Genomic DNA, 12,911 nt, shown 5'->3' with positions numbered 1-12,911 from the left:
CAGAAATGGTTCTAGACAGAGGGCACAGTGGTAAAACAGCAGCAACATTCACAGCTCTCTCTGGGTAGGCCAAAAAAGGCAAACTAGCCCCGTTTTGTTACATTATTGTATGATTTATTCCTTTATTTATTATTAACATTTATTTATTATTTATTATTAACATTTATTAGTGACTTTTTTCACAAAGTGACCCAAAGTGACTTACAAAAGTAGCAAAAACATTCATACAAAGTATAAAAACCAAAACAGAATAAACATTCTCATAGACTATAAATTATCCATGGAAATAGAAGGTAGAAATAATCCCTGTCTACAAGAGAGACTTGCAACCAATCCATCTATTCGGGCTCATCATTTGATGACTGTACCATCAAGCGATGGTTTGTGCACCAAGTGATTCAGGAAGACCCTAACAAAACTCATATCACCTCTGTAACACAATGGGGTTTTTTATGTGAATCCATTCACACATTCAGCTGTAAGTAGGGATGGAAGGACCTGCCAGTTTTGAATTTTAAATACATTCTTGTGGTTGGTACAGACATCATTGCCACCTACTGAAATAGGGGGGGGGGGCAGACACATTTGCATGAGCTCACCCTAAATGGATTGGAGCAAAATGAATAGAAAGATGCAATGATGCAATGGACACAATACAGCCAGAGCTAAGCATTATTCAGTCCTGTTAGTTCCAATAGGAGAGTGAAACATGTGCTTCACTGTTGCCCCACTGAAATCAGTGGCACAAAATGCCCCATTGGTTTTAATGGGGAATTAAGCTCTCTCACACTTAAAACCAATAGGATCTGGCCCTATATCTGTAATTTTTTCATACAGAATTATTCAGCCATTTTTACTCACTGGTTGACTTTTGAAATGGTCAAATATATTTTAAGGGGCAGGAGAGCGAGAAACAGGCCGAGTTGTTCAATTTTCCCACGTAAATTGAGCCATTTCACCCTAGAAGGCACACCAGCTCCGTTGTCTCTAAGCTTTGGATGTTCCTGGGTTTTACATTAAGCTGCAGGATGAAAAATAAAGCTGTAGCTTTTGGAGCTCCCTGGTGGCAGGGGGGGGCTTTGGGGCCGGGGGAGGGGGGGGAGGACAGAAACCCAAGCATAAAATGGACCATCTCTGACTGTTCACATACATGGGATACTTCTGTGGCAGGGGAGGACCCATGTGGGTGGGTAGGAAGGAGGTGGAAAAGGGGTTTAAGTATGTACCTTTTTTTTTTGCTTTTTTGTATTTTGTAAAATTAATAAAAAGTATGTTCAAAAAAAAAAGAAAAATAAAGCTGTAGCTTTGACCGGTTTTTGGTCAAAAGTTCTTTACACCCATCATTCTCATCCAGCACCAAATGAGATTATATTACACTGAAAGATGCCAGAGAAGCAGACCTCATATAAAGGCATAAAATAGAGGAAAACACTTACCCTGCTCAGCCTCTGTCTCTCTTCACACATAAACACAGCTTGAGAACTCTATGCTTCCAAATGTGTGCAGTTTCACTATGTTGCTGGCATTTAGCAGCGTCAACATAAGATTGATACAAGTTCCGCATGGTACGTAAGCGGGCAGGGATCCCAAACCCCAACCCAGTAAGTTGCGTCTTATCTTTGGATTAGAGTAATGTAAACAGTATCCAGTTTGACAGGATTCATAAGAAAGCAAGAGCTTGTTTGCAATTAGGGGTGGGAGAACCTTTTAGAGTTTAAGGAAGCCATAATGGAAAATGGAAAAAAAAACAAAACATTGGGCTACATAGTATTGCTTAGGACTCTAACTTTCGCAGTAACATGTTCTCCACTTTTGACAATGTGATTTGAGTTTGGAAGCCTCAGAACAAAATTGCCAGGTGCTGACCTTTCCCTTTCATTCTCCTGCCATGATACTACATTGCCAATAAAGGTAAAGGGACCCCTGACCATTAGGTCCAGTCATGACCGACTCTGGGGTTGCGGCGCTCATCTTGCGTTATTGGCCGAGGGAGCTGGCGTACAGCTTCCGGGTCATGTGGCCAGCATGACTAAGCCACTTCTGGCGAACCAGAGCAGTGCACGGAAATGCCGTTTACCTTCCCGCTGTAAAGGTAAAGGGACCCCTGACCATTAGGTCCAGTCGTGACCGACTCTGGGGTTGCGCGCTCATCTCGTATTATTGGTCGAGGGAGCCAGCGTACAGCTTCCAGGTCATGTGGCCAGCATGACAAAGCCACTTCTGGCGAACCAGAGCAGCACACGGAAACGCTGTTTACCTTCCCGCTGTAGCAGTACCTATTTATCTACTTGCACTTGGGCGTGCTTTTGAACTGCTAGGTTGGCAGGAGCTGGGACCGAGCAACGGGAGCTCACCCCGCCACAGGGATTTGAACCGCTGACCTTCTGATCAGCAAGCCCCTAGGCTCTGTGGTTTAACCAACAGCGCCACCCGCGTCCATCCATCAATTATGGTTTCACTCAGCTTCTCATTTTTCCATACTTCTCTACATTTCTGCATCAGTTTGTGATTTTGTTTTAAGTCATCATGAAAATCCATCAGCAAATTTCTCCTAATAGAAAGGCTTTGTGTACATTTTTGCCTAATTTGCAAATGTTTGCAAAGCAATCTTCTCTAATACAATATATTTGTGCATGTTTTTTTTTTTGCTCAGATGTGTTTATTTTTATGCACACTATACCCCAGAATATGCATTTTTTAGCATATTACCGGTACTTGGCTGGAAAGCTGCAATGCAAAATTAAGAGAAGGGCAAATTTTGAAGGATAACTGCGTTCCAGTTTGCATATTGTTTTGGAAAGTGAATCTGGAAAGTTGGCTTTTAAATGCCAACTGAATCAAACATCTCTCCCATCTCTCATTGTGAATCCTTGTGTTCAGAGTTAACCACACTGTGAAGAATGGCTGGAAAAGTAGACTTTATCACTAAAAGTGATTTGTGATTTTATAATAGTGTTGTTTGCTTTAATCCTTCTAAGTGCCCAGGAAACTCCTATTATAGAGTTGCCCAGACGTGCCAACTCTAGGGGGCTGAGGTGTCTTTGGCCCAGGGCCGGATTACCAAATAGGCAGCATAGGCACTGGCCTATGGGCCCCATGCCTTTCAGGGGGCCCACAACAATGGATCAAAGTAATACTGATTTGATCTTGAAAGAAAATAACAATCAAGCTTTCTTAGTTCAATGTTATCCCACCAAACGTATTACCGTAGGAGATAATTTGCAAGCCCCGCCTCCTCCAAGAGTTCAACTGCCTAGGGGCCTCCACAGGGTTTAATCCAGTGCTGCTTTGACCCCATCAATATTTGTCGTTGGGGCGGATGAGGTCGAACGTGGAGCCAAGCACAGTGTGGCTTCAGTGGCCAAGCTCCTCCAGAGCGCTCGGCCTTCTTCAAACAATGTGATGGCGTACATGTTAGTTAGCCTACCATGCTCTGTACTCTGGGTTTTACTTCCATTTCCCAACAATGTTTTACACATGATTTTTTTTTTTTTTAGCATCTCTTAAACTTTTCAGACAGTTTCAGGTTATGTAGATAGACCATTATTATTTTTTTCAAAAAATTGCCTCATCCACTGCTTAGTTTGATATCATGCTCTGAAACACTGCTCATATTTTACCTCTTTGTAATGTTCCAAGCACTTGAAATTGGCCCGTATATAATGTTGCTCATTTGTCAATAGTTACGACATCTGTATTTTTCATTTATTTGTAACTTGGTCCTGAAGGAGGAACATTTATTCTGAAACACGTTTGAGCTAAAATAAATCCTCTTAGTTGGCATTTTTCAGAATAAGTTTCTCTTTTTTACATACTTCCAAGTTTATAGAACCCAACTATTGATTTTCCAAGTTTAATGGAACCAAAAAAAAAATTCCAAAATGGACACTTATTACTTCATTCAAATTAGCTGAACAGTTAAATTGTACTTTATTTGCATTGAGCTGGAGGTCTGAGTTGGATCATTTGTTTAACACATAAGGCCTTCCATTGTGCAAGATAAGACTTCCTTGAAGTGCAGTTAAGCCTCTATAATTGGTGCTTGTTGGCTACATAACACTGTTGTATTTTATAATAGCATGACTTTCATTCCCATTTGGAGTCCTATTGTCAGTGGCTTTCATTAACAAATGAGTGGGCTAATATACTCAAATGTGACAAAAGGTGGAAATTTATCTAAAGGTAAATGACAGCACCTCCCATAAAGCAGAATAATCCGTTTTTGGCAACAACAAAAAACCTAATTCCATGATTCCTTTGCCTGCTGGTAATCTATATGGGATAAGTTCTAAGAGGGGAAAGTGAAACCCCAGTCCCTGGCCAAAAGGTATCTACCTCTTGCCTTCCCTGCAGTGCAAACTTCTCATGCTACATTAAGCTAGTACTTCATGCTAGCACATCATTCCTTGGCTTATTGTCAGTTATGCAGCAGCAGATTTTGAAGTGCAGGATCTCATCATAATAACCCCTATAATTGGAAAGCCTCATTTCAAAAACAGAATGCAAGAAGTACCTTAAACTTTTAAACTGAACATTTGACATTTCAGTCTGAAACAGCTTGCACAGATATTACTTCCTGTCTGGCACAGGCACTGGTCCCTCTGAGTGCTCTGATTCAGGCCAGGAATGGGAGGCACTTGAGGACAAGGACTTAGAATGAAGAGGGTGAGGCTTTGCAGCAGCAGCACCCCCAGGGCATGCCCAGACCCAGGGGGCTGCACCTTCCTAGCATGTGGAGGATGAGGGGAGCTCTGGGCACAAACCACTGTGACACAGCGGGAAAGTTCAGAGGAAGCAGCATGCATCAAGAAAGAGGCTGTGCATCAAGAGAAGAAAGGAGATTAATCCCACTAAGAGGAGTGCCTAGCTTCAAGCCAGGGACTTCTATGTGGCTGGGACTCGCAAGCAGCTGAGCTTCCCTTACCTCTGCTTAAAAGCTTGGCAGGTAAATGGGGAAACTTGTTGGAACAACTTCACTGATCCTGTGCAGTCCTGGAACTCTGCACAGAACGTTGCAGTCTTGGAACTTGCTACTAATCTTGGACTCTTCTTGCTCTCACACCAGATATATTGATGCTACTCCTTCGCCTTGTAAGGACACGTGGACTAGAGTCTTCTCTTTCCTAGCTGCTGAGTTTGTAACATTAGACTGCTATAATAAAATATTACTTCTTTACTTATAAGTTAATGCATCTGTGGTTTGGTCTTGGACAGGAGCCAGGATAGGCCCCATGAAGAAGAGTGGAAACTTGTTAGCAGCAGCTGTACGAGGGAGACTCCTCTTTTACATTCAGTTCTCCTCACAGCACCAGAAAGGCAGAAAGCTTGTGCAAGCTGTTTCCAGTGCTCTACAGAATCTGTATGCATAGACAGTGTGTTTCAATCAATCATTTTAGAAGCTAGAAGTTTCACTCATCATGTGTCTTGAGAGTTAAATTGCAATAGTGGGAACAGTCTACACTGACATCCCACTTGGAGTGGTGCAGAGAACATAATGGAGGAATTAGGGGAAAGTGCAATTCATTTAGACAATAACTTACCTAATTTGCACTTTCCAAAACCAAAGCACAGCCACCCTTTGGAATTCACATACAATTTTGCGTAAAAATGAATCTACAGTATTAACAAAAACATCACACAAAATGCATGTTGTTGAGTGGGGAATGTTTCAAAAAATGTGTACATGAGGAGAAATTATTCCTAAAATGCTGGTGAATTTTCATGATGACTTAAAGGGAATGGCAAAATGCAAAGAGCAGATTGTAAAAATAAAGATCAATTTTCAGAGCCATGCAAATGGTTTTCTCACGTGTGCTGGGCAAACAAGGCAAAAGGGAATCCTCACTCCATCTGAGATGCAGAAAACTGTCAATAGGTTACAGAGAATGTAGCAGAATATGAAGCCTTGTGTTTGTTTCTCAAACAAATGGGTGCTGGATCAGGGATGCATGGCAAAACAAAGAGGCACGAACACTAAACACAGTGAATCACAGGCTGCTCTCTTTACAGGGTCCACTAGTTGCTCTTGTGTTGGAACATCAAACAGAAAAAACGATAGTTCTGGACTATATTTGGACTAAGAAAAAAATCAGGGGGGTAGGCTATCAATAATCACATAATGTTCCTTTCATGGGAACATTAATGAAAGTTCGTCATCCAAGACGGGGGTGGGTGTTGGGAAGAGAGATGATGTGTCAATTTCAGAAGAAACAGTGCTTTCTTGACTGTACACAAGAAAAGCTGGATTTCCTGCATTTTCAGGGCTTCAACACATGGTAGGCTTTGAGTCTTTCTTGAGTTTTTCTTAAAACACTTTGCCTTGCTTATAAGAAAGCCCATAAACAGGAATCACTGCAGCCTCTCCTGGTGTTCTGCAATCTACAACTACCAAAGGGAAGGATCTGAGACAAGTCCATCTCACCATCAACCTGTCAGGCTTGGCAAAGGAGACCACCCTGCTTAAACCTAACAGAGAGAACCAACCATTTATCAATGCCACAATACTGTGGCTGCAACTTTACAGATTACAAGTACTGTAAATAAAACATGTTGCATCAAACGTGCCGAGTATAAACAAAGGGTGACAATTCACTGGGTTACTTCCAACTAAGTCATACTTGGAGTAGGCCAATAGGAATCAAATGACATTATTAACTTAAGTGCATTGAGGTTCTATTCCCTGTATCTGCTGGATACAACCCACTGTGCTGAATTTACATCACCTATGTAGAAAACAGCTGTTCATTTCTGAAGCCTTTGATTTGGATGAATATGTGATTTAGGATGCAGTCCCATACATGTTTACCTGAGAGTAAGTCCCATTAAGAGTGCTCAAGGATTTTGTTCAGTTCACACTTTAAACTGAATGGACCTGATTTGCAGTTTCCAGATGAATAGGCAGATCTGAACACAGTCATTCTTCCATTTTTACAGTATTCCAAATTTTGCAATACAGTTCTTGATTCAAAAATCTTAACACGCCTATAAGAAGGTGTGCTTAAATGCTATTTTGGGATAAGACATTCAGACAGTGTGTATCATGGAGGGGAGGATTCAATAGTAATGCAAGTGTTCGTACTTTTTTATTTAAAAAATGCAGATCAACATGGGATGGAATGGACTTACGAATAATTACTTGCAAAACTGATACAGAATGGAAATACTTATTTCTGCATCCCTAAATCCCATTGTATTCAATTGGGCTTGCCTCTGAGTAGACCTATTTAGGTTCATAGTGTTAGGTGGTGATGCGTACCATTCAAGTAAACTGTGATGCATTCATTCATTTCATTGGCATTCCCATCATCTTCTGAACTTCACTCTCCACTCTTATTTGTATTGCTACTCTTGTAACTAACATCAAGACCAATACACTGGAGGTCTGGTTTCTGTTGCTACATTTCTGTATGCCACCTTGAACTCTGGTTTCTCTTCAGACCGTATACATCTTTTGCCTTTTAGCCACCATGAACCACTGACAAAGGGACAGGTGAAAGTAAGCTAGCCTGAATAGAAATATCTCTGTGTGTTTCTACTTCCTTTCAAAGTGACAGGAAGAATCACAAGGAGAAGTGGTTGAGGGGAAATGAAATGCAAGTGGCCTCAGCAAAAGAGGAGTAGCCTAGTTTTACCTAGTGCCTACCTACAGATAGGCAAATCTGTCAATTTTGGTTTCTCTAGGCATCTCCAGGCAGGCCTCAAATGTTCCTTGTCTGAAATCCTGCAAATCAGCTGCCAGTCATTGTAGACCAGGGGTAGGCAACCTAAGGCCCAGGGGCCGGATGCCGCCCAATCGCCTTCTCAATCCAGCCTGCGGATGGTCTGGGAATCAGCGTGTTTTTTATATGAGTAGAATGTGTCCTTTTATTTAAAATGCATCTCTGGGTTATTTGTGGGGCATAGGAATTCGTTCATTTATTTATTTTTTCAAAATATAGTCCGGCCCATTACATGGTCTGAGGGCCCACGGCTGAAAAAGGTTGCTGACCCCTGCTGTAGACAAAGAGGGAAATGATTTGGGATAAAGCAGGTTCCTAGGTTGCTATCTGCCACCTGAGGCAGCCACCTCACTTTGCCTAATGATAGGGCCTTGCTCTGGGACACATGTACAGCCACTGGAATGAGCATCATGCTTTTTATCTCTCTCTGAGATGAACCTCAAGCCTCCTCTCCTTCCTTTTCCATGGAAGAATAAAGGGAAGGAGACTTACAGTGCCACACCCAAGCAAGCCCCTCACTCTGATTTTTGTTTTCAAGCACCTTGCATTTTTATCCGCTCAAAACATTATTTGTTGGCCTGTTGTTATTTTAATTAACAAAGTTGTCTTTTCAGATTTTAAAACCCACTCTGAGAGCTGTCTGTCTAACCAATACAAGGGCCACCAATCAGCCCTGCTCTGAGGAATACAAATGATGACACTTGAGGGCCAAGCAATCCACACTCTGCAAATCCATCTTGCTAGACACAAGGAAGGACAGTGTTTCCCCCCCGAACTCTGTCTCTGAGAGACATTCTACCGGTGTCTATAGCTTTGTCAACACACTTCAAATGGATTCATAGCATTGTCACCTAAGAACACGTACTGGGAACACATGGAGCCAGCTTCCTACACCCTCACGGGTGATGAGCACTTTCAAAAGCTGACAGCACGTGCTATCACTGAGCAGGAATAAACCTCTTTAGGTGCTCAATACCCTATGTAGTGGGCTTTCCCCTCCAGGCTACAGCCCTTTTGCAAAGTTACAATAATAAAGCTTGAGTTCGGAAAGTGTAATTGCCAGATGTCGTGCATTCTTTGAAATGAAGAACATCTAGTACCATAAGCAAAAGAAGAAAGGTTTGTCTGGTCTTTAATCAAACTTCAAAACCACAGCCTTGTGCATGTGGCTTCTTTTTTAGAATGTTTGAATCTTAAATGGGTTTGAAGGCAGATAAATCTTAAATGGGTTTGAAAGCAAGGAAATAAATCCAAGAAATCTAAAAAAAATATATGGCAATACTTGTTTAACATCATGAAAAGAAACTTTGGGTTCAGTGCTCCCTTGGGCAAGACTGTTGCAGGCTGAAGGGGAGGAGGGCCCTCCCCCTGACACAGCTTTGCAGGTTATCTCTCCATTGGACTGTGGGAGGAAGTGGCGCGCAGACTTATTCCAGACGGCCAGGCACCACTAAACAGCAGCACTGTAGAGGAGAGGAGCAAAAGTTTAAATCTTGAGATAAAAGCTCAAGTCTCCTTTCCTGCACATAAAGAATAAAGGAGAGGAGATACCCAGCTTCCATTTTGCTCATGGTTAGGACACCTGGTCTCTGGAGGCATGCATACTACCGTAACAGGTCCTCAAATCAGGTCCTCAAATCCTAGAAAGGCTACCGACCTGTAACTAGAAAGGCACAAGACTGTCTATTGCATTGTTAACATTCCCTAAATTACCTGGTTTGCAATTAAGGTAACCTGAACTCCTTCTGCTGTGCCTTCCCACTTAGCACAACAGAAGAGTCTTATACTGTATATATTTCTGTAGAGTCTATGTATTTCAGTCCTTTTGAAAAACTTCCAGTGAATCTTCAAAAGAAGGATATCAGGACTGAAGTGCGTACAGCAACAGACAGGCTGTCTGTAATTTCAGATATTAATATTCCAATAAAAAAATGTACAAGAACTCAGTGACCTCATTCAACTCTGACTCATCAAAATAAGCAAGGCTCTGCTTTATATGCAAACATTTATCATTCGCCACCAGTTCATCTTCTTTCTAAGCCCTCACCTTTACGTGGATCATGGCGCTCCCTGCCACTAGTATTACACCCACAGGCCAGGAGGATTTCCAACCTTCCTGTGCTGGGCCACTTTTGGCTAAGAGGCTTCAGTCTTCATGCGGCTTAAATGTGCCTTCACAAACACGCTTGACATTTTATTCTACATTGATGCAGCCCTAAGCAGGAGACAGCTGGTTTTAAGGCTGATCCCCTCCTTTTGTAATGCAATAATCTCCCAATGTGTGCTTTTGTTCTCATCCAGCAATTAAAACAGACTTTCCAAAGAGCTCCCTATGCTAGAGGAAAACATTGTTGCAAGACTACTAGGCTTCTTGGCAAGCTTAACAAGGTCGGTCTCAACTTCTCTGAAGTCTCCAAAACTTTTATATGTTTGCTGTAGGACAGGTACACCATCAATGGGGGCGGTGCCCCTTATTGTCAGGTTTAGCACTTCTCCCACACAAGACACGGAACGCTGGCAGTTTAAGTATCTGAGGTGTACTGTATTTTCCCCATCTATAAGACGCCCACATATATAAGACGCCCCCTATTTTGGGGGACTCAGATTTAAGAAAATGGGGGAGATGTAGCCATGTATAAGCCATTTTGGCGGGGGGACCTTGTCTTATACACAGAAAAATACGATACTTCTCAATAACAGGCTTATAGCAGTCCAAGCTTCCACAACTCATCCTTTGCCGTCAGTCAGTTGACTTGACTGGCTTCTGACCCCTCCCAAGACCAGATATACTATTGACTACATAAGAAACTGACATGGAAAGGAACTAGGCTGATCTATCCATCTCAGCAACTCTGTCAATGAGCTGGTCAACCTTTGAGATAGGGAAATGAACCTGGGTCATTGATACTGTTATAAGGAAAAAAAAAACCTGCTCCTTTTCCCTTATGGGGTACCGAAGAGCCTGTATAGGATCCTTACATAGGTTCTCTATCAGTCGGAGAAAATAACAGAGGCCAGCCAGAGAATATTGAGAAGCAAAGCAGCTAGTAAGCCTGATCTTTATTAAACTCTTGCAACAGGGTGCACCCCCACACCCGAGGGAGAGGAACCCAGGACCATGGTGTGCAAGCCCTTATATAGACTTTTGAAATTGCCCACCCTGTAGCTCAAGACCACCCCCAAAAAACATCATACATACATCACAGAAGGAGGCGGTCTACAACAGAAATCCTGTCTGCCAGGATACCTGACAACGGCCAGTGACTGCTTACTTGGGCAGCCCAGCCATTCTTTTGTGATGGTAAATACTTTAATTCCTGAATCCAGGTCACAGGCTCACCCTATGCCCTAAAGCAATGCCCTAAAGACAGGTAAGCAAAAGACAATGGAGAGCCTTTCCCATTTCCTTCCTCCTTGCAGATAAACATTTGAAGTCAATTTGGGAGAGTCAAAATGGTTTCAGGATTGTTCTCCTGTACTACGGTATTTTCAGACACGTGGTTTACATACCTTTGTGTTTGCCTTGTAAATTTATGAACATTTAATTTATATACGGTATTTGAGACCTTAAATTCTTTTATCAATACAAAAGCACTCCCAATAATCCTCTTCCTGTCGGCAGAGTCAACCTGACCTTTTCAGGGATTCAGGAAATGAAATGGGAAGGGTAGAAAACAATGCAATAATAGTGGAGAAAAAAAGACATGCCTGACTGAAACACATGCTAGAGCCCACCTGAGGGCCTGTTCTGTGCCAGGGATGGCAGGAAAGAAATTTTCCTTTTCTGCCATCATTGTGTTCACACAGAGTGGTCCAGTGGAACAATTATTCATAAGGAATGTGTAACATCATGAAAATTCTTATGTGTTAGGAGAGAAAATCCTCGGTCGCTTGCTGTGACAGTTTTACTAAACATTTTGTGGATAAAATTGCTTCCATCTGCTCCAACTTGGATGCCACAGTTATAACAGGGTCTTAACTCCTGGCAGCTGCTTCTGGGGGGTCAGAGAACAGCAGTGCCCAGAATGAGGCAGGTGTTTCTGGGGAAATCATATAGTGACACATGCATTGGTTACATCAAGAATGGACTGGTGTGACATACTGTTCACAAGGCTGCTTCTTGGCAGTCTCAGCAAGCTTTACTTGGTCCAGAACACAGTATCTAGAATGTCCACAGGAACACGGCTGCAACAACATTTTTCTGCCAGTTTCAGAACACCTGGAATGATTACCAATGTGTGTACAAACTATATGTGCTACAAACTAAAGAGCAGCTTCTTCCTGAACCCAACTGCCTGAATCCTAAAATATAATTGAACGATCTTTCTGTGTGTGCTCCTCCTTAACCTCCGTGTTGCCCTTGTAGAACTCAGCAGGGAAGAAAATGGGGTCAAAATTAGAATTAGTTGGTTCTACCTGCCATTGGATCTGGTCCTGCCTTTCATTGTTCTGGCTGCACCTATTGTTTAGCTCCCTACCTTCCACCGTACTTGTCCCAATGGGCAAAAACTACCACTGTATGTATATTTAGAAGTATGGTAGTTGGTCGAGTAATCTTACACTTCTTTCCAGGCTAACAGACAACTAACTCTGAGTTTTCTACTGTCAAATATCTATACGCAGGCAAACAGAAAGCTGTATATTGAGCAAACATTTAAGAAGGAAAAAACAAATTAATCTACAGCACGATCAAGAATTTCAGATGTTTGCCTATGGTGGAACAAGGACAGTTATAAGTGTTTTGTTGCTGCATTTCCCAATGACTGTGTGCTCTTCAGCCATTTGAGAGCATGCCAAAGACATGGGAAAAATGCAGAAAGCATTCATTTGTCAACAGACATCAAATATCACTGCTGATGGAAATGACCTTTAAAAGCCTGCTCTCCATCAATGTAGTTAATTAAAAGAAACTATATCCACCAAGCTCAAGGGTTCTCGCTTCTTGTTTGCTCTACTCTTTATTGGCTCAGGACAAGATTCTGCTTCAGTGCTCTTTGTTTATTTTATATACATCCATTCTGTTCACCGATCTCCAAGACTAGCGATGGACCTGTGAACGTGGCAATGTTCAAGGTTTGGCCAGAGTCTCGCACATTCTGCTCTCTGGGCTGAGAAAATATTTTCCTCCCAAATCAATGGCACACATATTTTCAAAGGAAAATCAATGAGAGTGCTTTCCCCGCCCGACCCCCA

The 12,911-nt window shown here is 42.2% G+C and overlaps 1 protein-coding gene across 4 annotated transcripts in view; it reads right to left on the bottom strand.

Moving 5' to 3' along the window:
• The window catches only part of PDE4D (phosphodiesterase 4D), a 636,676-nt gene that overhangs the window by 609,861 nt on the left and 13,904 nt on the right, over nucleotides 1–12,911 (bottom strand). Inside the window, exon 1 of one of the 4 annotated variants that reach the window (XM_035100834.2) lies at nucleotides 1,437–1,721. The exons of the other annotated variants lie outside the window; for them this stretch is intronic. The gene's annotated coding sequence lies outside the window, so the exon portion shown is untranslated. Of the gene's footprint in view, nucleotides 1–1,436; nucleotides 1,722–12,911 lie in introns of those variants that run through there. 4 annotated transcript variants of the gene reach the window in all.

Source organism: Zootoca vivipara, chromosome 11 (assembly GCF_963506605.1).
Source record: "Zootoca vivipara chromosome 11, rZooViv1.1, whole genome shotgun sequence".
NCBI lineage: Eukaryota > Metazoa > Chordata > Lepidosauria > Squamata > Lacertidae > Zootoca > Zootoca vivipara.
This window is presented reverse-complemented; position numbering and strand designations above follow the sequence as displayed.